We start from the raw sequence: 25,737 nt of genomic DNA, 5'->3' as shown, positions 1-25,737 counted from the left end.
TGTTAATAAAAATACAAAATTCACCACACTTAATTGACTATATTTTAAAGAAAAAGTCAATCTTTGCCAAGCATGTCAGTGACAACTGTCAAGAATTAATTTCTTGGATCTCCAAGTGCACTTAATCCCTGTAGTAATCCTACGCTAACCTGAGATCATAGTTAAAAGTAATCCTAATGAAACACCTGTTTGAAGAAGCAAACAATACCCACCACTTAAAAGTCATTACAAAATCAAAATTGACAATTATTTTTGTTTATGGAATGTTGCAGTGTTTATTATAAATTACGTATGTGCACATATTATTTTAAAATAAATGTAAAAATTTTGTGATTTTTTTAAAAAACAATTAAAATAAAAAAATAAAAAACATGTTCCTTTGTAATCTTTAAAATAAATGTGCCTGCCTCCTCACAAATCTCCTTTCTGATGATGTGTTTTCTGGTGTGAGGGCTGGGCAATAAGGTTGTCCAGTAGCCAGATGAGTTTCAGTCATTCCCTTCCAGCAACCTGTCACATGAAACTGAGGATTATGAAAACTAATTTTTAGGTTTCAATGTATACATTTTGGCATAATGACAAACTTATTTCAGAAAGAATTACTATTATGTGAATGTGATGTATAATTAATAATAATTAATATTAGTGATATACATCAGTTTTTAACCTGACATGATACATGAGACACTATAATTTATTCGATGGCTACAGCATAAGGCAAGAGATGTCCTATGCCCCTATGTGCATACTATCCATTCTAAAAATTATGTGCAATATTATAATGTACAATATTTCAATGTATAGTACTGTGCAAAAGTCTTCATCAGTACATCAGTAGGGCACATCAGTATTTTCACCCCCCAAAAAGGGTTTTAATCCAATTATTTATATATTTTCCTGTAGTGTATCGACCTGCAAAGCTACAGTACCGTGAGAAGTTTTAGGCACTTGTGTAAAAATGCTGTAAAGCATATAAAGGATACTTTCAAAAATACTGTCAATAGATTTTATTTAATCAATTAACCTGTTAACCAAATCAAATCAGTATTTGGTGTGACCACCCTTTGCGTTTAAAACAGCTTTTGTCCAGGTACACTTGCGCATCGTTTTTCAGGTAGCTTTTTTGGTATTTTATTATAAATATTGTAAATATTACCATGATTTTCACCTTAAAGGGTTAGTTCACCCAAAAATGAAAATTCTGTCATTAATTACTCATCCTCATGTCGTTCCACACCTGTAAGACCTTTGTTCATCTTCGGAACACAAATTAAGATATTTTTGATAAAATCCGTTGGCTCAGTGAGGCCTGCATTGACAGAAAGTTAAAGGTGCTCTAAGTGATGTCACACGTTTTTAGGCCAAAACATTTTTTGTCACATACAGCAAACATCTCCTCACTATCCGCTAGCTGCCTGTCCCCTGAACACACTGTAAAAAACCGCAGTCTCTGTAGTCGCCACAAGCTCCGAAAACGGCAATAAAAACAAACTGGTGCAGCCTGGACCACGTATCATAATAAACATGCTCCAGCCAATAACCGACAAGAATGATTTTAAATGCGCATTCATGACTGTTTCAGGAAGCACGGAAGGGAGGGGGAGGAGGAGGAGGAGGGAGGGTCTAGCTAGCCTCTGTTTTGTTTGACAACACTTTGAACGTCAACAGGAAGTTACATCCACCCAGGATCACTTAGAGCACCTTTAATTTAGACTTGCAAATGCCCAGAAAGGTACTAAAGATTACAAGACTACAGTGGTTCAGCCTTAATGTTATGAAGTGACAAGAATACTTTTTGTGCGCCAAAAAAACAAAATAATGACTTTATACAACAATATCTAGTGAAGGGAGATTTCAAAACACTGCATCATGAAGCTTTGAAAATCTTTTATTTCGAATTAGTGGTTCGGAGCATGTATCAAATGATCTCAAACTGCCAAAGTCACATGATTTCAGTAAAGTAGGCTTTGTTACGTCATAAGTGTTTCGAAATTTCAATGGTTCATGTGACTTTGGCAGTGCTCCAAACCACTGATTTGAAACAAAAGATTCGCAAAGCTTCGATGCTTCATGAAGCAGTGTTTTGAAATCACCCTTCACTAGATATTGTTGAATAAAGTAGTTATTTAGTTTTTTTTGGCGCACAAAAAGTATTCTCATCGCTTCATAACAAGTTGAACCATTAGTCACATTAACTGTGTTAAATATGTTTGTAGTACCTTTCTGTGCATTTGAAAGTCTAAATGAACTTGCTGTCAATGCAGGCCTCACAAAACTTTTCTAATTTTCTTGATTTTTTGCAAATACCATGCTTTACCATGCCTCAGAGAAAAAACACTATTTTGTGAAGTAGCTAACATAGCATAATCAGATGCAGCTTTATTTTTAGTAACAGTAATACAGCATTTTCTCCATCATACAGTACGTTTTAAAATTAATTGCATGCCATTTATCAACACAAGCCATCCAGCATTTATTAATATGATATTCTAAAATCGATCTAGCTTACTGCAGTGTGCAACAAGTGTCTCACAGCAGCCACAGAGCGAACGCAACGTGAGTAATGTTATAACATTTTCAACACAGTCAAATCTATCTACAAACCCGATTCCAAAAAAGTTAGGATGCTGTACATATTGTGAATAAAAACAGAATGCAATGATGTGGAAGTTTCAAATTTCAATATTTTTTTCAGAATACAACATAGATGACATATCAAATGTTTAAACTGAGAAAATGTATCATTTTAAGGGAAAAATAAGTAGATTTTAAATTTCATGGCATCAACACATCTACAAGGCCATGTTTACCACTGTGTGGCATCCCCTCTTCTTTTTATAACAGTCTGCAAACGTCTGGGGACTGAGGAGACAAGTTGCTCAAGTTTAGGAATAGGAATGTTGTCCCATTCTTGTCTAATACAGGCTTCTAGTTGCTCAACTGTCTTAGGTCTTCTTTGTCGCATCTTCCTCTTTATGACGCGCCAAATATTTTCTATGGGTGAAAGATCTGGACTGCAGGCTGGCCATTTCAGTACCTGGATCCTTCTTCTACGCAGCCACGATGTTGTAATTGATGCAGTATGTGGTCTGGCATTGTCATGTTGGAAAATGCAAGGTCTTCCCTGAAAGAGACGACGTCTGGATGGGAGCATATGTTGTTCTAGAACTTGGATATACCTTTCAGCATTGATGGTGCCTTTCCAGATGTGTAAGCTGCCCATGCCACACGCACTCATGCAACCCCATACCATCAGAGATGCAGGCTTCTGAACTGAGCGCTGATAACAACTTGGGTTGTCCTTGTCCTCTTTAGTCTGGATGACATGGCTTCCCAGTTTTCCAAAAAGAACTTCAAATTTTGATTCGTCTGACCACAGAACAGTTTTCCACTTTGCCACAGTCCATTTTAAATGAGCCTTGGCCCAGTGAAAATGCCTGCGCTTCTGAATCATGTTTAGATTTGGCCTCTTTTTTGACCTATAGAGTTTTAGCCGGCAACGGCGAATGGCACGCTGGATTGTGTTCACCGACAATGTTTTCTGGAAGTATTCCTGATCCCATGTTGTGATTTCCATTACAGTAGCATTCCTGTATGTGATGCAGTGCCGTCTAAGGGCCCGAAGATCACAGGCATCCAGTATGGTTTTCCGGCCTTGACCCTTACGCACAGAGATTGTTCCAGATTCTCTGAATCTTTGGATGATATTATGCACTGTAGATGATGATAACTTCAAACTCTTTGCAATTTTTCTCTGAGAAACTCCTTTCTGATATTGCTCCACTATTTTTCGCCGCAGCATTGGGGGAATTGGTGATCCTCTGCCCATCTTGACTTCTGAGAGACACTGCCACTCTGAGAGGCTCTTTTTATACCCAATCATGTTGCCAATTGACCTAATAAGTTGCAAATTGGTCCTCCAGCTGTTCCTTATATGAACATTAACTTTTCCGGCCTCTTATTGCTACTTGTCCCTTTTTTGGAACTTTTTTGGAATGTGTAGCTCTCATGAAATCCAAAATGAGCCAATATTTGGCATGACATTTCAAAATGTCTCACTTTCAACATTTGATATGCTATCTATATTCTATTGTGAATAAAATATAAGTTTATGAGATTTGTAAATTATTGTATTCCTTTTTTATTCACAATTTGTACAGTGTCCCAACTTTTTTGGAATCGGGTTTGTAATATGATAAACAGAGCTGTGTTACCTCATACTCATGACCGGAAAAGCGGAAGCGGCACCGGCGACTGTGGCATAATAAAAGTTCTGTTGTTTTGCGTGTGTTGCGCAATCGCTCCAGCAGCCTCGTTCAGCTCCCACAAGTTCAGTCCTGCTCTGCTTCATACTACAGTAACGTTAATAATCACATCCATGAACATGATTTCTTCCCTAGTAGTATCCCAATTCTTTTCCACTGCCCGTTGAGGTGAAGACCACATGTCCCAAGATTCCACGCTCAAACTTGGCGTCATCAAGCTACGTCTTTGTTTTGAATAGGCCTCTAGCGACCTCTAGCGGACAGAAAATATTCCATATTGCACCTTTAAAGGTGCCCTAGAATCAAAAATTGAATTTACCTTGGCATAGTTGAATAACAAGAGTTCAGTACATGGAAATTACATACAGTGAGTCTCAAACACCATTGTTTCCTCCTCCTTGTGTAAATCTCATTTATTTAAAAGACCTCTAAAAAACAGGCGAATCTCAACATAACACTGTTACGTAACAGTCGGGATCATTAATATGTACGCCCCCAATATTTGCATATGCCAGTCCATATTCAAGGCATTACACAAGGGCAGCCAGTATTAACATCTGGATCTGTGCACAGCTGAATCATCAGACAAGGTAAGCAAGCAAGAACAATAGCGAAAAATGGCAGATGGAGCGATAATAACTGACATGATCCATGATTACATGATATTTTTAGCGATATTTGTAAATTGTCTTTATAAATGTTTTGTTAACATGTTGCTAATGTACTGTTAAATGTGGTTAAAGTTACCATCGTTTCTTACTGTATTCACGGAGACAAGAGAGCTGTCGCAATTTTAATTTTCAATAAAAAACACTTGCAGTCTGTATAATGCATAAACACATCTTCATTCTTTATAAATCTCTCCAACAGTGTGTGTAATGTTAGCTTTAGCCACGAAGCACAGCGTCAAACTCATTCAGAATCAAATGTAAACATCCAAATAAATACTATACTCACATGATCCAACGCATGCATGCAGTATGCATGACGAACATCTTGTAAAGATCCATTTGAGGGTTATATTAGCTGTGTGAACTTTGTAAATGCACTTTTTTATAGTCAAGAGCTCGTGGGGGCAGGGAGCGCGCAATTTAAAGGGGCCACGCGCTGAATCGGTGCATAATTAATGATACCCAAAATAGGCAGTTAAAAAATTTAATAAAAAAAAATCTATTGGTTATTTTGAGCTGAAACTTCACAGACACATTCAGGGGACACCTTACTTATATTACATCTTGTAAAGGTTCTAGGGCACCTTTAAACGAGTCGTTTGTAAAACGAATTCCAAGCCGTTTCGTTGTGTCGTCAATACGAAACATTTGCATATTACCCACCCACTAATTGCGCGCGCAGACACCAGGGAAAATTAATTTTTTTTCAACAATACCACAGCAGTTACAATCTTTCAGGGAGCTCAACCAGTCTTTGGTTCAACGCAGGATTTACAAAACGTTTGGTTTTAAAATATGGATCAATTCCCAGTTTATTTGGAACAGCTTGCTCCTCTAAATCTCAACCTCTAAAGATGATTAATAATTGATATTTATATTTTCTAGCGGTCGTTCAAAATTCGCAGCTTTGTATGTTATGTTGTGTAATGTACACCCTACTCTGTATGTCTCCTGCTAACTGGCTTACTCACGTTTCTGTAGTTCTGCTATTCAGATGTGGGTCCAATATTGTCTAAAAAATTTCGATTAATCCAGCTTGTCTGTCTTATTACTTGGAGTAATGATCAAGGATGGAGCTAACTTTTGTTTACAAAGTGTAATGCATTATCAGCTATTCACCTTTGTGCTTGGCTAACGTCGGAGTTTACAACATAGCTGTGGGCCCGGTTCGCTTACATAACTTTAAAACAAACTGTTTTTTTCCTCTGCATTTTTATTACAGTAGTATGGAGCTCTATGATGTCTAAAATGTCAAGAATACTGTTGAATATCAAATGTCAAGTCAAATGTCTAGTGTCCCCAACTAAGCAAGCCAAAGGCGACAGCGGCAAGGAACCCAAACTCCAACAGGTGACATCAGGTGGCAAACAAGTGGTAAATAGGTGTTAAAATGGAGAAAAAAACCTTGGGTGAAACCAGGCTTAGTCGGGGGGCCAGTTCTCCTCTGGCGAACAGTGCTTTGTTACGAATCAGGTTGCTATCATAAGTCTGATCGCAACAATCAAAGTATTTATTTCAGTTCCATCCAGTTGAGGATCTTATTCATCACGCCGGTATGGACGGTTTGTTGAGGAACTGTGCTACTGGCTGTCGTGTCGATGAGGCCTTCACAATGGATGATCTAGTTGACTCGATCTCTGCTGATACTTCAGGGCTGCGTTGTGGTCGTGTCCAATTGAGGATCGTATTCATCACGCCGGTATGGACGGTTTGTTGAGGAACTGTGGCACTGGCTGTCGTGTCGATGTGGCCTTCACAATGGATGATCTAGTTGACTCGATCTCTGTTGATACTTCAGGGCTGCGTTGTGGTCGTGTCAAGGCACAGGTCCTTGGTCTCAGCTGGATACGGCCCAGATCCGGTTGACTACGGTAAACCTCGGGTTAAACAGAAAGACTAATATTAGCGTAGATGCCATTCTTTTTCTGATGTAACGAGTACATCTGGTGTTATAGGAAGTGTTCCTGGTTCCGGCTGACCTAATTTATGCAGCCTAATAATCCCTTTAACGGATTTGAAAATATAAATTGATAATGTGTTATGTGTATGCCAGGTTAAAGAGATGCGTTTTTAGTCTAGATTTAAACTGACAGAGTGTGTCTGCATCTCGAACAATGCTAGGAATTGCCAATGCAATTCCACTAATGACAACATAGTTTTCGAGTCTATTTAGAAGAATATTGTGATCAATAGTGTCAAATGCAGTACTAAGATCCAGTAACACTAATAGAGAGATACAACCAAGATCTGATGATAAGAGCAAATCATTAGTAACTCTAATGAGAGCAGTCTCAGTACTATGGTACGGTCTAAATCCTGACTGGAAATCCTCACAGATACTATTTCTTTCTAAAAAGGAACATAGTTGTGATAAAACTGCCTTTTCTAGTATTTTTGATAGAAAAGTGAGATTTCACTTGGCCTGTAATTGAATAATTCTCTAGGATCAAGTTGTGTTTTTTTAATATGAGGTTTAATAACAGCCAGCTTAAAAGTTTTTGGTATGTATCCTAGTGATAAAGATGAATTAACAATATTAAGAAGAGGATCTATGACCTCCGGAAGCATCTCTTTCAATAGCTTAGTCGGTATAGGGTCTAACATACATATTGTTGATTTTGATGATTTAACAAGTTTAGACAATTCTTCCTGTCCTAAAGCAGTAAATGAATTGAATTTTTCTTCAGGGACACTACAATGCACTGTCTGACACAATACTGTAGTAGACGGTTGCATGGTTATATTTTTTTCTCTAATATTATCAATCTTGCAAGTAAAGAAGTTCATAAAGTCATTACTGCTGTGCTCTTTGGAAACATCAGAAGTTGAAGCTTTATTTCTTGTTAATTTAGCCACTGTATCAAATAAATACCTGGGGTTGTGTTTATTTTCTTGTAAAAGTTTTGAAAAATAGGCAGATCTAGCAGTTTTTAAGGCCTTTCTGTACTCAATCATTCTCTCTCTCCACGAAATGCGAGATACTTCTAGTTTTGTTTTCTTCCAGCTGCGCTCCATTTTTCTAGCTGCTGTTTTTAGGGCCCGAGTGTGCTCATTGTACCATGGCATTGGATTAATTTCCTTAATCTTTTTTAAACGCAAAGGAGCAACTGAGTCTAATGTGCTGGAAAAGACAGAGGCAATAGTGTCTGTTACAACATTGAGGTCTTCTAAGCTGTCTGGTATGCTAAGGCGATGAAACTGATTAGGAAGATTATTTATAAAGCGATCTTTAGTGGTAGAAGTGATGGTTCTACCATCTTTATGGCAGGGAGGCAGTTTAGCCTCTTTGACTAAATGTAGTATACACGAGACTAGATAATGATCTGAGATGTCGTCACTCTGCTGCAGAATTTCAACGGCATCAATATCGATTCCATGTGACAATGTTAGATCTAAAGTATGATTACGACAATGAGTGGGTCCTGACACGTGTTGTCTAACACCAATAGAGTTTAGAATGTCTGTAAATGCCAATCCCAATGAGTCTTTTTTATTATCTACATGGATATTAAAATCACCAACAACAAGGACTTTATCTGCAGCTAGTACTAATTCTGATAGAAAATAGACTAGACTAGACTCATTTAAAGTAGTGTAATCGTCCGGTTTTAGCCAGGTTTCTGTCAAACACAGCACATCTAGATTATTGTCTGTGATAATATCGTTTAAAATAAGTGCTTTTGAAGAAAGTGATCTAATATTTAACAACCCAAGTAGGGGTGACCCTGAATAGTCGACGATTCGAATCTTCGATAGGAGGAGCCTGCTTCGACTACCAATCTCACAGTCGAATCTTCGCAGAGGTGTTATGAGAAGAGATATGGGGGCGCTCAATATCTGATTTTACATAGACATACCGGTTCTTTCCCAATAGGTTAATATACAGCCTATTATGTTAATACCATAAATAAAAATGTGAAAAGAAAGAAGCTTTTAATAAATATTTTTAATGTGCGTGAATAAATCCAACCACCCCTGTGACCGATCTAAGTTTCACTTCCATCATCCGTGGCCGGCAGAGGAGCATCTTTGCGGCAGGGATTAAATCTTTAACAATGTCTTGGATAAAGTGTACAATTGGATGCACTTTGAAATAGTAAAAGATGATCCAAAAAACGTATGATGCAAGTTGCGCTATTTGAAAAGACTCAAACGGACACAGGCAGATCGCGTGAAAGACTGGATTTTTCTCTCTCAATCAGGTAGGGTAGCTACACATGATTTCAAACTATTTTAGATGGATGTAATTTGATTTTTGAATGTTTAGCTAAAAAGACTGCCAATCCAGTTCAGCGTTTATTGTCTCTGCAGTTAAAAAGACAAAGTTGACAATTCTAGCTATACTCTCGTTATTTTAATAATTTCTTTAAAGGTGCCCTAGATTCAAAAATTGAATTTACCTTGGCATAGTTAAATAACAAGAGTTCAGTGCATGGAAAAGACATACAGTGAGTCTCAAACCCCATTGTTTCCTCCTTCTTATATAAATCTCATTTGTTTAAACAACCTCCGAAGAACAGGCGAATCTCAACATAACACCGACTGTTACGTAACAGTCGGGGTGTACGCCCGAATATTTGCATAATGCCAGCCCATGTTCCCAACATTATGAAAGGGATTACACAAGGGCAGCCAGTATTAACGTCTGGATTTGTGCACAGCTGAATCATTATGGAATTACGTTTGTTCCAAAAATAATGAACGTAACTTTTCAAAAAAACTAATAAAAATATAAATTGAAACTGAATAAAATGTCTTTGAAACTTAAAAAAATAAATCGCAGGCAAAATGTTTGACTTTGTTTTTAATACACTGCATGTTTTGCTAACAGTTTCTTTTCTTTCTTTCACTGATCTTTACTTACAAAAGCATTTCCAGAGTTTTCATTTATGCTTCTGAAGTTTTCGTTTACGATCCCAGAGTTTTCGTTCGTCTTTCTGACACAAATCTCTCGCGGGGGCGGGGCCAGCAGTGGTGTGTTCTCATTGGCTTACTGAGTTTTTGATTGACAGCTTCTTCTTGACCTGGAAGTGAAGACGTCAGCGTTGTGTTTACAGCAAGCAGCAACCTCCCCCTTTCTCTCGTGAAGCCAATATACGGAAGTAACTTAAACTGCGATTCATCGACTGGCCGCTAGGGACAGGCTCCAAAAGAGAGCAGAATCTCATAGAGTCCCATGTTAAATTGGCCAAGTTTATAGCAGAAAAAAACATGTTTACAAGTTGGTTCAAATTGTGGTTTTGGTCTATACTGCTATTTTTGCCCTTCATGACAACTCTGAGGGGGGTGAATTTTTTTTATAACTTATCCGTTTAAATTATATTAAGCCTTAAAGTTCTGCATAATTAAGGGCGTGGTCACTTGAGTGACAGGTAGATTGCGCTGCTGTCTGTGAGCCATGTTACCTCAGCTGCCGCTGAATTTGGCATCTCAGCCGTTTTTGTGCTTTTTTTCTCGATTATTTTATACAATTATAAAATATGGCTTGCTGCATAATATTCGAGACTGATGTGTGTCTGTGTAGATGTGCATGCATGGGGAAGAGACACAGAACACACGTTGAATCGTGGCATTGGCTGAAAGTTTTGGTTGTGAGATTTACTACAATGACAATGGCGGGAGGATATCAAAATCCGACAGCACTGCTATAAAGGTGCGTTCACGCGGCCTCGTAATTCCTGTAGTCACGAGATTCTAACTTGTAAAAAGCGTTCACGTCCTCGTAGAGATCGTAATTACAGCTTGTAAGCTGGGAGTTTTCTGAAAGCTCCCACATGTACCACGTGGCCGCTGTACCACCTGACCGCTGTAGATTCATTTAGGCGTTGATAGTGGTGCCATGGAAACGCTTAATTCCCAGTCAAAGGACGTGAACAGCTCCGAATATAACGTCACGTGTTGTCATTTCAAGATACCAGTAAATACGAGGTGACGTGAACGCAGCTTTATAACTAAAACTGCTGCACTATTTTGAAAAAAAAAAAAAATACTTTGGACACAGGCTCATTTGTTTGTTAGATAACGCTGCTCAGATTGCATTATTTCTTGAAGAACGATGACAGAGAGCAGATCATTCAGAAGAAATGTGACATGTTTTTTTGTTTTGCAATGGACACTCGTCGTCAGTTAGTCGTCATTTGGTCAGCGTGACATTACTTTATGACAACGTTGTGAGGACGTCGTGGTAATGTTCCATTTTTTAGAATCTTGGCTAACGTTCCAGAAACGTCGCGGGCACGTCCTCAAAAGACGTCGCTGGTTAATACCACGGAGAACGTTGTAGCGACGTGGTCCATAGGTCTCCTGATAACTTTCCAGATATTGCATTAAGCCAACATTATGTTTGTTAATATGGCATTTGGATATTATGGGTAAATTTAATTGATTCAAGCTTTTTAAATGAATCGACATTTTATTTATATTTGAGATATACCTAATAGCCTACATATTCATAAAATATTTGCCAGCAAAACTAAATTTACTTAAATTGTGATTATTCATATGTTTGTGAACAAGAGGTTTTCTGAATGACAACGTTGTGAGGACGTCGTGGTAAAGTTCCATTTATTTATTTTTTTAAGAATCTTGGCTAACGTTCCAGAAACGTCGCGGGCACGTCCTCAAAAGACGTCGCTGGTTAATCCCACGGAGAACGTTGTAGCGACGTGGTCCATTGGTCTCCTGATAACTTTTTGTATGTAACTTTTTGTGTTCAAAATTTACAAAAAATATACAATGGGAATGTACAACATGAATACATTTTCCAAACCGTTTTTTGTTGTACCCTGAACCATTATGGTACACCTAGAATAAGTGTTTATATTCGGACTATTTTAAACCAGTCTGGTAGGAACTGCTGCGGAGTAGCACAAATACCTGCGTGTTTCGTCATAGACATAAACAGAGAGAAGTAGCTCCGGCTACAATGTTCTTCCGCAAGATGTATGCCGTTCTGTTTAACCGTTAGAGCGTCAACAGTTATGGACATGTTTATATGTGTTTGTGAATGAAGGAGATTTATTGGATGGGGAACGCGCGAGACAAATTCGAAATTTTAAATGAGCAAGTCTAACGGACTTTCGGAGAATCTTGAGTACTGCGCATGCGCATCATTTTGTTCTGTAACGGTCGACTTCCATCAGACGGACGGAGTAAAAGGTAAGCCCTACAAATCTGCTTTTATTCATCGTTTTTGCCCATGTGACACTAAATATCACTTGTGATGAGTAATGTTAGTGTAGTGTTTTTGATTTTCTAAATGTATTTCATAAATAAATTACATTTGGTTAATGTGCGCACGAGCGCTGTCCCCGTGAGGCGGTCTGAGGTAGCGTTAACGTTAAAATTATCTGAGACGCAGTTTTATATTTTTATTTTAGTTATTTTAAGTGTAACGTTCACTGTTTAATGCTATAAACGGCAGAATAATTACTTATATTCGTTAAACGGCAACTGTAGTAAAGTGTTTTTTTTAGACCCTGCCTGGCCTCCCTGAAGCTCATATGAACCATATTGAAAATTCAATAAAATCTGTATAAAACGGTTAATCAGACACGGTTAATTACTTCACGATTTCGTATCGATCACAATATGGAGTACCACAAGGCTCAGTACTAGGACCGTTGCTTTTCACTCTGTACATGCTGCCCTTAGGAGAGATAATTAGGAAGCATGGTGTTAGTTTTCATTGCTACGCTGACGATACTCAGCTCTATATTTCCTCGCGCCCTGACGAAACCTACAAATTCACAAAACTAACAGAATGCATAGCTGACATTAAAAACTGGATGACAAGAAATTTCTTATTATTAAATTCAGAAAAAACTGATATCCTAATCTTTGGACCAAAAACTTCCTCACGAAAAAACCTTGAATACTCTCTACTTGACGGGTGCTCCATTAAATCTTCGTCCTCAGTTAGGAACCTGGGTGTGCTCTTTGATACCAATCTTTCATTTGAAAGTCATGTTTCTAGTATCTGTAAAACCGCCTTCTTCCATCTAAAAAATATATCTAAATTACGACATATGCTCTCAATGACAAATGCGGAACAGTTGGTTCATGCATTCATGACCTCAAGACTAGATTACTGTAACGCTCTACTGGGTGGTTGTTCTGCTCGGCTTTTAAACAGACTACAGTTGGTCCAAAACGCGGCAGCTAGAGTTCTTACTAGAACCAGAAAGTATGACCATATTATCCCAGTTCTGTCAACATTACATTGGCTCCCTATTAAACATCGTATAGATTTTAAAATCTTGCTACTTACTTATAAAGCTCTAAATGGTTTAGCTCCCCAATATCTAAGCGAGCTCTTGGTGCATTATAGTCCTTCACGTCTATTGCGATCTCAGAATTCAGGCCAGTTGATAATACCCAGAATATCAAAATCAACTGAAGGCGGCAGATCCTTTTCCTATTTAGCACCTAAACTCTGGAACAATCTTCCTAGCATTGTTCGGGAAGCAGACACACTCTGTCAGTTTAAATCTAGACTAAAAACACATCTCTTTGCTCTTGCATACACATAACACATTATCAATACATTGACATTTTTCAAATCCGTTAAAGGATTGTTACGCTGCAATAATTAGGTCGGCCGGAACCGAGAACATTTCCTATAACACTAGATATACCTGTACATCAGAATAAGAATGGCATCTACGCTAAATATCAGTCTCTCTGCTTATCCTGAGGTTTGCTGGGTGCCGGATCCAGATCAGATGGAGAACCTGTGTCTGGACCTGACTACAACGTAGCCCAGGAGACAATGGGCCTACAGATCCAGTTCTGGCTGCATCTATAATTCAGATTTTTAATCTCCGTATCCGCTTACATATATTTATATATAATCTATTTTTAATCTCTATAATAAAAATGTATAATTCAGATTTTGATCTCCATATCCATTTACATATATTATATATATTTTCCAAGGGGTTTTTTCCCTCCTAGGACTTTTTTCCCAGTGTTAGCACGCTGGGTTTTTCTCCTAGGGGGTTTTTTCCACCCCTGGGAGTCAGCCGACATTGTCTTAATGTAACACCATCTTGTATATGTTACATATTACCACGCTAGCTTGTACAGCTTATTTATAACCACTTCTCTTTTTTTTCTGTGCATCTAACATGTAAAGCTGCTTTGAAACAATTACCAGTCGTAAAAAGCGCTATATAAATAAATTTGACTTGACTTGACAATTAATGATCACTCAATTCTGAAGGATTCAAACAATATGAAAATAACAGTCGTGGCTTGCTGTAAGACGGTATAGACCTCAACAAACATCAACAGTTTCAATTGTGACTTATATAAAAAAAACAGTTGAATAAATGTAAATGAAAATATGAATCAATTCAAAATTTAAATTCTTTATTGTCACTACAGCATACACAGAGGTATCAAAGTGAAAGTGTTGGATGCAATTATGTTGTGAAAGGAACGACCAGAATCCACAAAACACTAACTGCATGTAATGCACAATATTCTCATGATATTCAGTACATTACTATAAAAATGCACAAGCACCTATTATAGAATACATGTGTAAAATTCATAAAATTCATTTTATTACCATTTTTTAAACTATAGTGAATAAACTTAATGAATGGAATGAAATGTTCATGTTGTCTGAATACATTTTTGGTTTGACTATGAGCAATTCCAGCGTTATGGACGTGACATTTGGAGTCAAAACTTGAAATGTAAACGCTCAAAGAATGCATTTAATAGCAACATATTAAACCGTCTATTTATATATTCATAATCCCTTACTAAAGGAGTCCAGACATTAGAAAAATGTCAGTCTATACAATTGTTTTATATTTTAGATGAGGGAAATATACAGCGTTACGGACGTGACAAAAAAAAGTCACTAAGTTTTGGGTGACAACATATTTTTTAAGAATTCTGCGAATTACATTGCGCAAACCAAAAGTAATACTGCCCACCTAATGAAGAAGGGTTGGCTCTCCACAGAGCATAAAATAATAATTTTATTTCATTTTTCGTGTTCGCATAAATGAGGAAAAAACAACGTTACGGATGTGACAGTTTTCCGTTACGGACGTGACCAGTCTTAAAGCGGCACATGAGACTGCTTTAAAACTGCTTTAAAACTTTCACAGAGACCTCAAGCAGGCATTTAAACTACCAAATATTGAAATCTGGGATACCAGTATAAGACTGCACAATTTATCAACATTTTACTAAACTTTATACCAGGGCTTAAAAATGGAAAAATAATAATAATAATAATAAATCACTCCACTCCGAGCAGAATCGGTATTTTAACGTTTCTGTTACAGCGTTCCTTCTGTATTATAAACGTTCTGAAACTGGTTTGATTAGAAAAAATAAAGGTTAATAACATTTGATGTTATTATTGAGTAATATTAGGCTAGTATATATGCTATAATGTTTAGTGATTTTGATATCGCAGACTAAATACCGGCAGGCAGGAATAACTATAGGCTAATTTACTCATTAAAACCAAAGGTGTTCATCAGTGATTGTACATCAAGAGCAAGGACACGTTGTGTGCATTTTGTTTTGTGCTTTTACCAGAACGAAACGCTCGATTATCTGTGAAACGCAGCGTGTGCACGAGAGTCAAGAGAACTGATAATAGCAGCAACACTGGCCATGATTTGAGAAAAAAACACGTTCCAGCGGATAGATCGCCTCTTATTTAAAACAGACCTATGAATTTCTTATCGAAAAATGTTTTTTTTTCTTTAGGTACAATTATTCTCTGAGTTTAAGTAAAATTTCTGAGACGTTCCAGAAAGATTCTAGCAGAGAGACAGCTAAAAGCGCACGCAGTTTTTTTTATTTATTTTATTTTACAAAAGACCAATGATTTGTTGTTATTGTGAGCGTACACAAATAAAAGTAGACCATTTGTAGTCTTGCACTAGTCTATAGGCTATCGCCAAAAATGAGGGAAGGCCTGTTTTCAGTTGTTTCAGCTGTCATGAGGAAAAAATCCATCAGAAAGCGCCGGCGCGTTCGTCTGCCAGAGGGATAAAATGTAGCAAATTTAGTTTTTTTATAGTGGGCTATAGCCTATTATTATTATTATTATTATTATTATTATTTTAATTTCATCTCGCTGATTATGATAATTGAATAGCATGACATGAATGTTGGGAGACGTGCAGCGGGTCAGACATGAGTTTGACCAATTCATTAAGTTTTGTTTTATAGTAAGTCTTTCTTTAAAGTGAATTTCGTTTTGTAGAAATTGTATCTTAATTTCAATCAATGTTTCATCACCCAATTGCCAATATTTAATAAATGGGAAGAAAACCAAGAACGTCGGGTGTGGAATGGATTGCCTAACAAACGAACTCATGTTTCCGCGGCCTTTGAATAAGGCTGAAGCAATAGACGTATTTTCTTTTTTTTTTTTTCTTTTTTTTTTATTTCTTTATTACTTTATTACATGTCTTTATTACTTAATTAATCGATAAGATATTTTGGTCTAACAGTATATTTTAGCTGGTCTAAATTCTAAGTTAGACAAATTTGCGTAAGGTTCCCTTCTAGACAAGCGCGTAAATTGCTGTTTCGGCTGCAAATTTTCAGTAATTTCGATCGGTGCATCATGATAATTCATGTATAGTAAAAGAATAAAGAAACAACTCTAGACTTATTGGATAGGCATGGAAAAGTACTTCAGCCATCCCGGTAGCTGACCATTAGCAGAGCTGGCGATGGGGTAAATACGCTTGGGCAATATATAATAATAATAATAGCCTAATAATAATAATAATAATAATAATAATAATAATGTCTCAGCAAAGACCGAACATATTTATTTGTCTCGGCACACGTCCGCTAACGGTAACACAGCGCGTCAAGGCTTTCTGTTGACTTGGCTACCTTACAAACGGGCGATGGAAACAACAGTGAATTTTTCCCCCTTTTGTAATTTACACTGTAAAAAATGAATGTGATGATTTTAACGGTGAAATTTTGTAAAAACACTACGGAAAAAAACTGTAAATAGATTAACAGTAAGTTCCCATAAATACAGGGAAAAAATGTAAAAGCTCTTACCAGACATTTAATGTAAATTTTTAGACGTAAAAATGAACAAATCAATATATAATTTACAGTCAAAAACTGTAAACTGATATTCCCACAATTCCCTGTGTGACACTCCACATTTGAAAGTATTTTGTTTAAATAATCATGTTTCTTAATAGTTTTTGTTATCAGTTATGTACATTAGGGTTTTATGTTACATCTTCTGTTGTTTAATGAATGTTTATTGCATTATGTAAGTATTGTGGGTTACCATGATGGTGTTTTGTGTTTGCGTGAATGACTCTGTGCACCTTCTATATATTAGTATATACTTCAGCTCATGGAAAAGCTACTTGTGATGAACTCTGATTCTTCATGTGGCTTTCTCTTTTACCACCTGCATTATTATGGTGGTTGTCAGTATATGTTAAAGGTACAAAACAGATTTTAGTGGTAGTGTGCATTGAATTTACTGGTTTACATTCATATTTTCTTGTTTGTACATTACAGTTTTATACTGTAAAATTTACGTTTTTCTGTATTTTTACAGAATTATTCTGGCAACCACAGCTGTCAAATTTATTTTGTAAAAACTATGCAATATTTTTTACAGTGTAGCACTAGCCTATTTTCTATGATATTCTACTTTCATTTTTGGGCTTCAGTTGGATGCTTTATTTTCATCTTTAGTCAACTGAGTTCAGTTCTAAAAAAAAAAAAAAAAAAAGCAAAGGCTACGTATAAATAGGTGAATCTGCGACGGGGCCTATCATAGGGTGGGGGCCCGTACGCCCATGATTAGACCTATTTCTCACGTTGACAAGCGTGTGCGTTGTTCAAGAATCAATTCAGAGACCATGAGTTCTTACAGAACTGCTTGCTAAAATACATTGACAAATATTAATGTTTATCATAAAGCAGTTTAAAATCGCATGTTTCCACACAGTCAGGTGAACCGATTGACGTACACTATTGTCAATCGCAATCATGTTTTGTCTAAATGATCACACGGATTTCGGCTAGTTTTAACAGTTTAAAGCGGAGTCTTGAGTCAAAATGATCAAACTTTATTTCAAGTCAAAATTATTGCAATCCTATTATTTTTATTTTATCAGCTTGATCGCGCGGATTGTGATCAATAGGCTATTCATTTTTTAACCAACAGGTAAAAACGCGACATCCGAGCGAAGTGTCCCATGAGACACAATGCTCTTCTATAAGTTGTACTGTATCATATAGGCCTACCTTTTGATGTTCATATTTCGTTCTGTAACCTGCAAGAGGAAGAGAAGATCGGTTCATGTGCGCCTGATCCGCTTGATCTGAGGCGCTGCAGTAGGCTAGCTAATCTGTCACGCGCCGTAGCTATTAAAGAGAGACATCTATGGTTTAAATTGTGTTATAAATCGACTGAATTTGAAAGTTAAACCTTTTTCATATTAAAACTAACAAAGCACAAAGAGTATTGCGATTATTGGATATGTTCTGATATGGTAAGCCTGAAACAGATGATGGCAAAATAAAGAAGCAAAGTCAAAGGATTTAATATGTAGCGTCCGTAACGGTCACGTCCGTAACGCTTTTTATGGTTGTTCAGAGCAACGTAGTGAAATGAATTGTTTATCCTAATAAGTATAAACATAATTTAGCTTTGCATATAAAGTTTCAAGTTATTTGCATAAATAATTGTTATATGACATAAACTTAATCTTTAAAACGTTACGGACGTGACAGAGCACTGAAGCGTCTTGACCTCTTTATTCCCGCCCTTATAAATTCATCAGGCAGTGCTGTTATGACAAAATGAGTGTATTTATTTCTCAGGCATGCCTCCATCTTTCTGCACAACGCTTACTGTTAAAATAAAGTTTAAAAAATGGTGGTCTTTGATCCCTTTTTTGAAAGCATGAAATATGGTTGGTTGAAAATGTAATTTAAGCATTGTTGCTTACCACATATATTGTGGATAAACATCGCAATTTTCTTAAAATTTCTGTTAGAGCACATTATTACAGTATAATACAGACCTAAATGGATAATTTAAAAAGGGTTTTGTGCTTTTGGTAAAAACTTTTTTTTTTCATGGTAAAGATGACATTTGCGTGGAATTGCCCCTGTATGACTTTCTCCACATAAGCACAAATATCTTTAAGAAAATAGTCCATCTCTGTGTCCATCTCATAAGTGGACTGTAACCCATACACGTATGATGGTTGGTGGGAAACGATTGTTAATAATTAAAACAGTTTAAATCATTAGTATTTTTCTCATCTATTGTTTCAGTTCAGAAGACATTGATTCATCCACTGGGGTCGCATGGATTAATGTGTCTTTAGGACTCGAAGACATGTATTATTTTCCCAAAAATCCTAATTCATGTTTATCTGTAGAAAGAAAGTAATACGCATCTTGGACTGCATGAGGGTGAGCAAAATATATGAGAATTTTTTTGGGGTGAACTATCACTTTAACATTCATATGTTGTTGGTATGCTAATCCAAGATCAGTATGGACTAATAAGAATAAAGTACAACCTCTTGTGTGTTTGTGAACTGTGTCTTGTTTTAATCTAGAGCTCCAAAAAAATTAAAATATTTGCATAATATCAGGTGTCTGAAGATCAAGATCCCAGTCAGTCAAAGGTGATGTGTCTGAACAAAATAAGATTCTTGTCTGATGGGGACAGTGGATCTCTGGGGCTACCACTCCCTCCTCTGGGTCAGCATCAGAATGTTGTTAATGGAAAAGTTGCTCCACTCCCTGGAAAATAAGAAATCAGATGTATTATAATCTAACAATACAAACTGCTTTGAATTCCCACATAACAAATTATGCAGACTTAAAATATTTATTTCAAACAAATTATATATAATTTCAGCCATAATTACTTTTTTATGTATTAGGTTTTGCATTTAGCCATACAGTAGGCCTACTGTGCAAAAGTCTTAGCTTTGTTGTTTTAGCAATGTTTTAATGACCATCCATGTGAACAAAATGGATTCTATAAGCAAAAATCAGTATTTAATGTGACCTCCTAGACTTCCAGTTTTTTCAAAGGAGAAACTTGTGATCAGATTTTGAAAGTTTTCTTGGCCTTCCAGTCATTTTCCATTCCATTTAGGTTTGAGAGAGCCAGGTTCTCACTATTACTCAAGTGTAAGAAGAGGTCACTAAATACTTGCCACTTTAGCCTGCAGAAGTCTTTTTTCCCTGTTTTTTAATAATGCTTACAAATTTAAAGTATTTCCTGGTCATATCCTAATAAGAAGACTGAAAAAAAAATTATATGGTCACTATACCATTGCTAAAACAACATCTAATGGTGTCCTAAGACTTTTGCACAGTACTTTATATGTATTATTATTAAAGACTACCTTTTCCCCTTTAAATATGATCTAATCCAAGGCTGTATGTACAGTACATAACCAGATCCTGTAATGTTGTTAAATCAACACAACACTGCTGTATAAAGTGGGCTCTAAATGAGCTCTAAAATACCTCTCCATCTGAAAAAGCAAAAGCAAGTAATGTTACTTATATTGATTTTGTAAACGTAAAAAACACTTACTTACCGCAAGTATCCAGATAACGACGATGACTGATGATAATGATGATTATATCATTCGTCTGTGCTAGGCCTAAGAAATCATCTCACCATAGTAGCAGCAGCTACAGATAAAATAATAAAAACTCCTATCTTTACATCACTAAAATGAAATAAGAAGCCGCTTACAGACGCTCACCTCCACACATGTAAACACAACACTGACGTCTTCACTTCCAGGTCAAGTAGAAGCTGTCAATCAAAAACTCAGTAAGCCAATGAGAACACACCACTGCTGGCCCCGCCCCCGCGAGAGATTTGTGTCAGAGAGACGAACGAAAACTCTGGGATCGTAAACGAAAACTTCAGAAGCATAAATGAAAACTCTGGAAATGCTTTTGTAAGTAAAGATCAGTGAAAGAAAGAAAAGAAACTGTTAGCAACAAAGTTAATTAAAAACAAAGTCAAACATTTTGCCTGCGATTTATTTTTTTAAGTTTCAGAGACATTTTATTCAGTTTCAATTTATATTTTTATTAGTTTTTTTGAAAAGTTACGTTCATTATTTTTGGAACAAACGTAATTCCATAAATCATCAGACTAGGTAAGCAAGGACAACAGTGAAAAATGGCAGATGGAGCAATAATAACTGACATAATCCATGATAGCATGATATTTTTACTGATATTTGTAAATTGTCTTTCTAAATGTTTCGTTAGCATGTTGCTAATGTACTGTTAAATGTGGTTAAAGTTACCATCGTTTCTTACTGTATTCACGGAGACAAGAGCCGTCGCTATTTTCATTTTTTTAAACACTTGCAGTCTGTATAATGCATAAACACAACTTCATTGTTTATAAATCTCTCCAACAGTGTAGCATTAGCCGTTAGCCATGGAGGACAGCCTCAAATTCACTCAGAATAAAACTTTAACATCCAAATAAATACTTTACTCACATAATTCGAAGCATGCATACAGCGTGCATGACGAACATCTTGTAAAGATCCATTTGAGGGTTATATTAGCTGTGTGAACTTTGTAAATGCGCTGTAATATAGTCGACAGCTCATGTGGCAGGGAGCACGCGATTTAAGGGGGCGGCGCCGAGTGTAAATCAGTGCATTGTTAATGATGCCACAAAATAGGCAGTTAAAAAAATTAATTTAAAAAAGTCTATGGGGTATTTTGAGCTGAAACTTCACAGACACATTCAGGAGACACCTTAGACTTATATTACATCTTGTGAAAAAGCATTCTTGGGCACCTTTAATTTTAATTTATGTATTGATCACTCTGGGTTATCTAATTTAATTATTTGTGGCTTGTGTTTTGAATATATGTTCCCCTGCACTTAAGGCATTTTGCAGTTTGACTCGATCATATTTCTGTTCTAATTCAATTCTGTAAATTAATGTTTGATAAAAAAAAATATATAATTCTTTTTATTAAATTAATTTAATTTTTTGGTGCATCAATGTTGCGCTGTAGAGTTAAAGCTTGCTCGCACAGACAGTTTAGCCGATGTAATTTGATTTGCCGACATATGAAATGTATATCTGCAGTGTGGCTTTTCTGCAGTTATTATATATATATATATATATATATATATATATATATATATATATATATATATATATATTTTAAGGTTTATTGATCCAAAATGTTTTTATTCGTTTTCTTCTATATCTTTGTGTGGTGTTCTGTACATCGTGGCTGTGAATGTGTATCCACATTGCCTTTCATTTGTTTAAAACAGATAAAATCATTGTCAGTTTCGTCTATCACTTGACAGGCAGTTTGGTCGGTTTATTAGAAAGACGTTTCTCTGTGCTGTGTGTGAAAGACAATAAAAGTTGTCTTAAGCCGCGCCCGCGGGTAGGCTATAGGCTGTAGGCTATAGGCTATAGGCCTACTTCATTTTCCGTGTCCCGCTCCATCTCGTGCACAGTTCAGCGCGCCGCCCTTTCAAAGTCCGTGCGCACTCTCTAGTGGACTGCTGTTTTTCAAGCTCAAATCCCCCCCCCAACCCCAACATATATGATTCGACTATCAGTCGAATATAGGCAATCTGATTTGAATCGGATTCGACTATGTAAATCCGTAGTCGAGGACACCCCTAAACCCAAGCTTTATCATTTGTTTATCATTATTATCTCTATTTTTATTTGTTGAACATCAATTAAATTTTTACCATTAAATGGGTTTGGAAGTTTTTTGTTTTTACTAATTCGGGGTACAGACACAGTCTTTATGTGATAATATCTAGGTGTAAGAGTTTCTATGTGTTGGGATTTATCTGACTTCTGTAACGTGAGGCAGCTAGCAGACGGTCGGTTTAGCCAGTCTGGCTGCTTCCTGTCCTGGGCCCCAGTTTGTCATGTTTCAGCTCTAAGACTATGTGCCATATTACTAGAGAGAAGAGCAGCACCATCCCGGGACGGATGAATACCATCTCTTTTCAACAGGTCAGGTCTGCCCCAAAAACTTTTCCAATTGTCTATGAAGCCTATATTATTCTGCGGACACCACTTAGACAGCCAGCCATTAAATGATGATAATCTGCTAACTTTCTCATCACTCCGACGAACAGGAAGGGGACCAGAGCAAATTACTTCTCCTGACATTGTACTTGCGAGTTCACACACCTCTTTAATGTTAATTTTAGTGATCTCCGACTGGCAAAGTCGAACATCATTTGTGCCGACGTGAATAATAATTTTAGAATATTTATGATTAGCATTAGCCAGCACTTTTAAATTTGCTTTGATGTCAGGTGCTCTGGATCCCGGCAAACGTGACTATGGTGGCTGGTGTCTCTATTTTCACGTTCCGTGTAATAGAATCGCCAATAACTAGGGCACTATTGTGAGTCAAAGTTATAGCGCCACCAACTGGCAGCAGGAAGTGTGTCACTTTCAAAATCCGATTTGCTTCAAACTTCACCAGAATAATGTCAAGACATGGTGAATGTAGACCTTTGAAAAGAATAGTGATATCACAAACACTGTTGCCATGGCAACGCATCAAACTTTAATATTTGTTTTGGAAGATTTTGAGACTCTTAACATGCTTCAAATTGCATGAAACTCAATGCACACATCAGAGATATCAACCAGTAGACATGGGCAAACCGTAGAAACGGGCGGGGAGCAGGGCCTCTATAGCGCCACCTTTTGACAAAAGTGGGGGGGTTAGTTTAACCTACAGTCACCAAACTCGGTACACTCATTGTTCTCATTAAGCTGGACAATTTTCTAATTTACAGTCATTAGCTCCGACCAACAGGAAGTCTGCTATTTTGGTTTGAATGTGGGTTTTTTGACTAAACAGGCTCTGAATTTTAAACTCTAATAGAGAATTATGAATTATATAAGTCATTTCGAAATGCCACACTTCCTGCTGCCAACAGGTGGCGCTTTGACTGTAACTGAATATTGCCATGTTGATGTCTTCAGTCCAGGACTATATATTCATTTATAAAAAAAAAAAAAAAAAAAAAAAAAAAAGCACTTTGAAGCCATACGTCACAGTCACATGGCGTCTGCGCTGTATCAAGTCGGACAAAATTTCTTACCAGCATACACTGCTTCAAGTCAGCCGCCAATTGGTCTGTGCAGCATTGCATCAAGTCGAACAAGCCTTAAAGAGGAGCTGCACGAGCTCTGATGACGACACAGCTGTTTCATTATTGGCCGGATTCACCACATGACAACGATCACGTGTGTTTCGTGTTTACTGTCACGCCTTCAGTTCCAGTAATGCTCAAAAATCTGTGTTTTTATAACAGTTAAAGCTCTTTTCATGTAGTCGCGATGTTATATTGTGTCATGTTTATCAAAATAAAACTGATAAAAAATGTAGACCCCACTACATTGGCATTTAAATAATATATTCTTATGTTTATGTATTCTTGTAAAAACAGACGCTGTAAGCAGTACATAAAGTATTGAATGAAAATGTCTCTGAAACATCAGTGTATTAGTCAAATATTGCATTTATTTCACTTCAGCTGTGATAAAGTATGCAAACGCAGCGCGAGCGTCATACGGGAAACAGAAAGTGTCCGACTTCATGTCTCTGTTTTCAGCTCCTCCCTGACTGCACGCGGATACTCTGGCCGATCGGTTGCATCCGGCCACAGCCGAGCTCATGCAGCGCCACACAGACCGATCGGCGGCTGACTTGAAGCAGTGCATGCGGGTAAGAAATTTTATCCGAATTGAGACAGCGCCGACACCATGTGACTGTGACGTATGGCGTCAGAAGTGGTGAAAATTTACGTCTGTTATGGGTCGCAGCATTAGGCGTGGCAAAATGGCTCGATAGCGCCATCTAACGTACAGCCCCTCTCGCTACATTTCACTAGGGTTTTGAAATTCGGTACACACATTTATCAGCCCAGTACCTACAAAAAAGTCTCTTGAAGCGAAATCTGAAACCGAACAGGAAGTCAGATATTTTTAATTAATTCACAGATTTTTGCATTTTCCAGACGTTGTACTTTAACGAACTCCTCCTAGAGCTTTTATCAGATCAATGCCATATTTGGTCAGTCTAATCTAAAGGCCTTTGTGACGTTAAATTGCGAAGATCTAGAGTTTTCACTGAAGGGCGTGTCCGTGGCGGCGTGACATTAGGTGTGTTCGACATCGGCTGCGGCTGGATGCAACCGATCGGCGAGATTAGCCGCGTGCAGGCGGGGAGGAGCTGAAAACGGAGACGTGAAGTCGGACACTTTCTGCTTCTCGTAGTGACGCTCGCGCTGCGTTTGCATCGGTTTGCATACTTTATCACAGCTGAAGTGAAATAAATGCAATATTTGACTAATACACTGATGTTTCAGAGACCTTTTCATTCAAAACTTTAAGTACTGCTTACAGCGTCTGTTTTTACAAGAATAAAGTTCAACATAAGCGTATGTTATTTAAATAACAATGTAGTGGGGTCTTTGTTTTTTATCCATTTTATTTTGATAAACATGACACAATACAACATCGCGACTACATGAAAAGAGCTTTAACTGTTATAAAAACACAGATTTTTGAGCATTAGTGGAGCTGAAGGCATGACAATAAACACGAAACACACGTGATCGTTGTCATGCCGTGAATCCGGCCAATCATGAAACAGCTGTGTCGTCATCAGCGCTCGTGCAGCTCCTCTTGAGAAACTGCGCTGGCTAACTCAGGCGGCTGATCTCGAATCGCTCTCGCGGTACTTTA

The 25,737-nt window shown here is 37.2% G+C and overlaps 1 long non-coding RNA gene across 1 annotated transcript; it reads right to left on the bottom strand.

The window, feature by feature from the left end:
- Positions 1-19,506: 19,506 nt before the first annotated feature.
- LOC125261691 lies at positions 19,507-20,938 on the bottom strand. The gene is made up of 2 exons (XR_007183410.1): positions 20,542-20,938; positions 19,507-19,729 (listed from the first exon to the last, which is right to left on the bottom strand). It is a non-coding gene; the product is annotated as an uncharacterized LOC125261691 (long non-coding RNA).
- Between the last annotated feature and the right edge of the window lie 4,799 nt (positions 20,939-25,737).

Source organism: Megalobrama amblycephala, unplaced genomic scaffold (genome assembly GCF_018812025.1).
Source record: "Megalobrama amblycephala isolate DHTTF-2021 unplaced genomic scaffold, ASM1881202v1 scaffold464, whole genome shotgun sequence".
NCBI classification, from domain to species: Eukaryota; Metazoa; Chordata; class Actinopteri; order Cypriniformes; family Xenocyprididae; genus Megalobrama; species Megalobrama amblycephala.
Note: the sequence above shows the minus strand (reverse complement) of the source record. Positions and strands in the feature narration are given on the sequence as shown.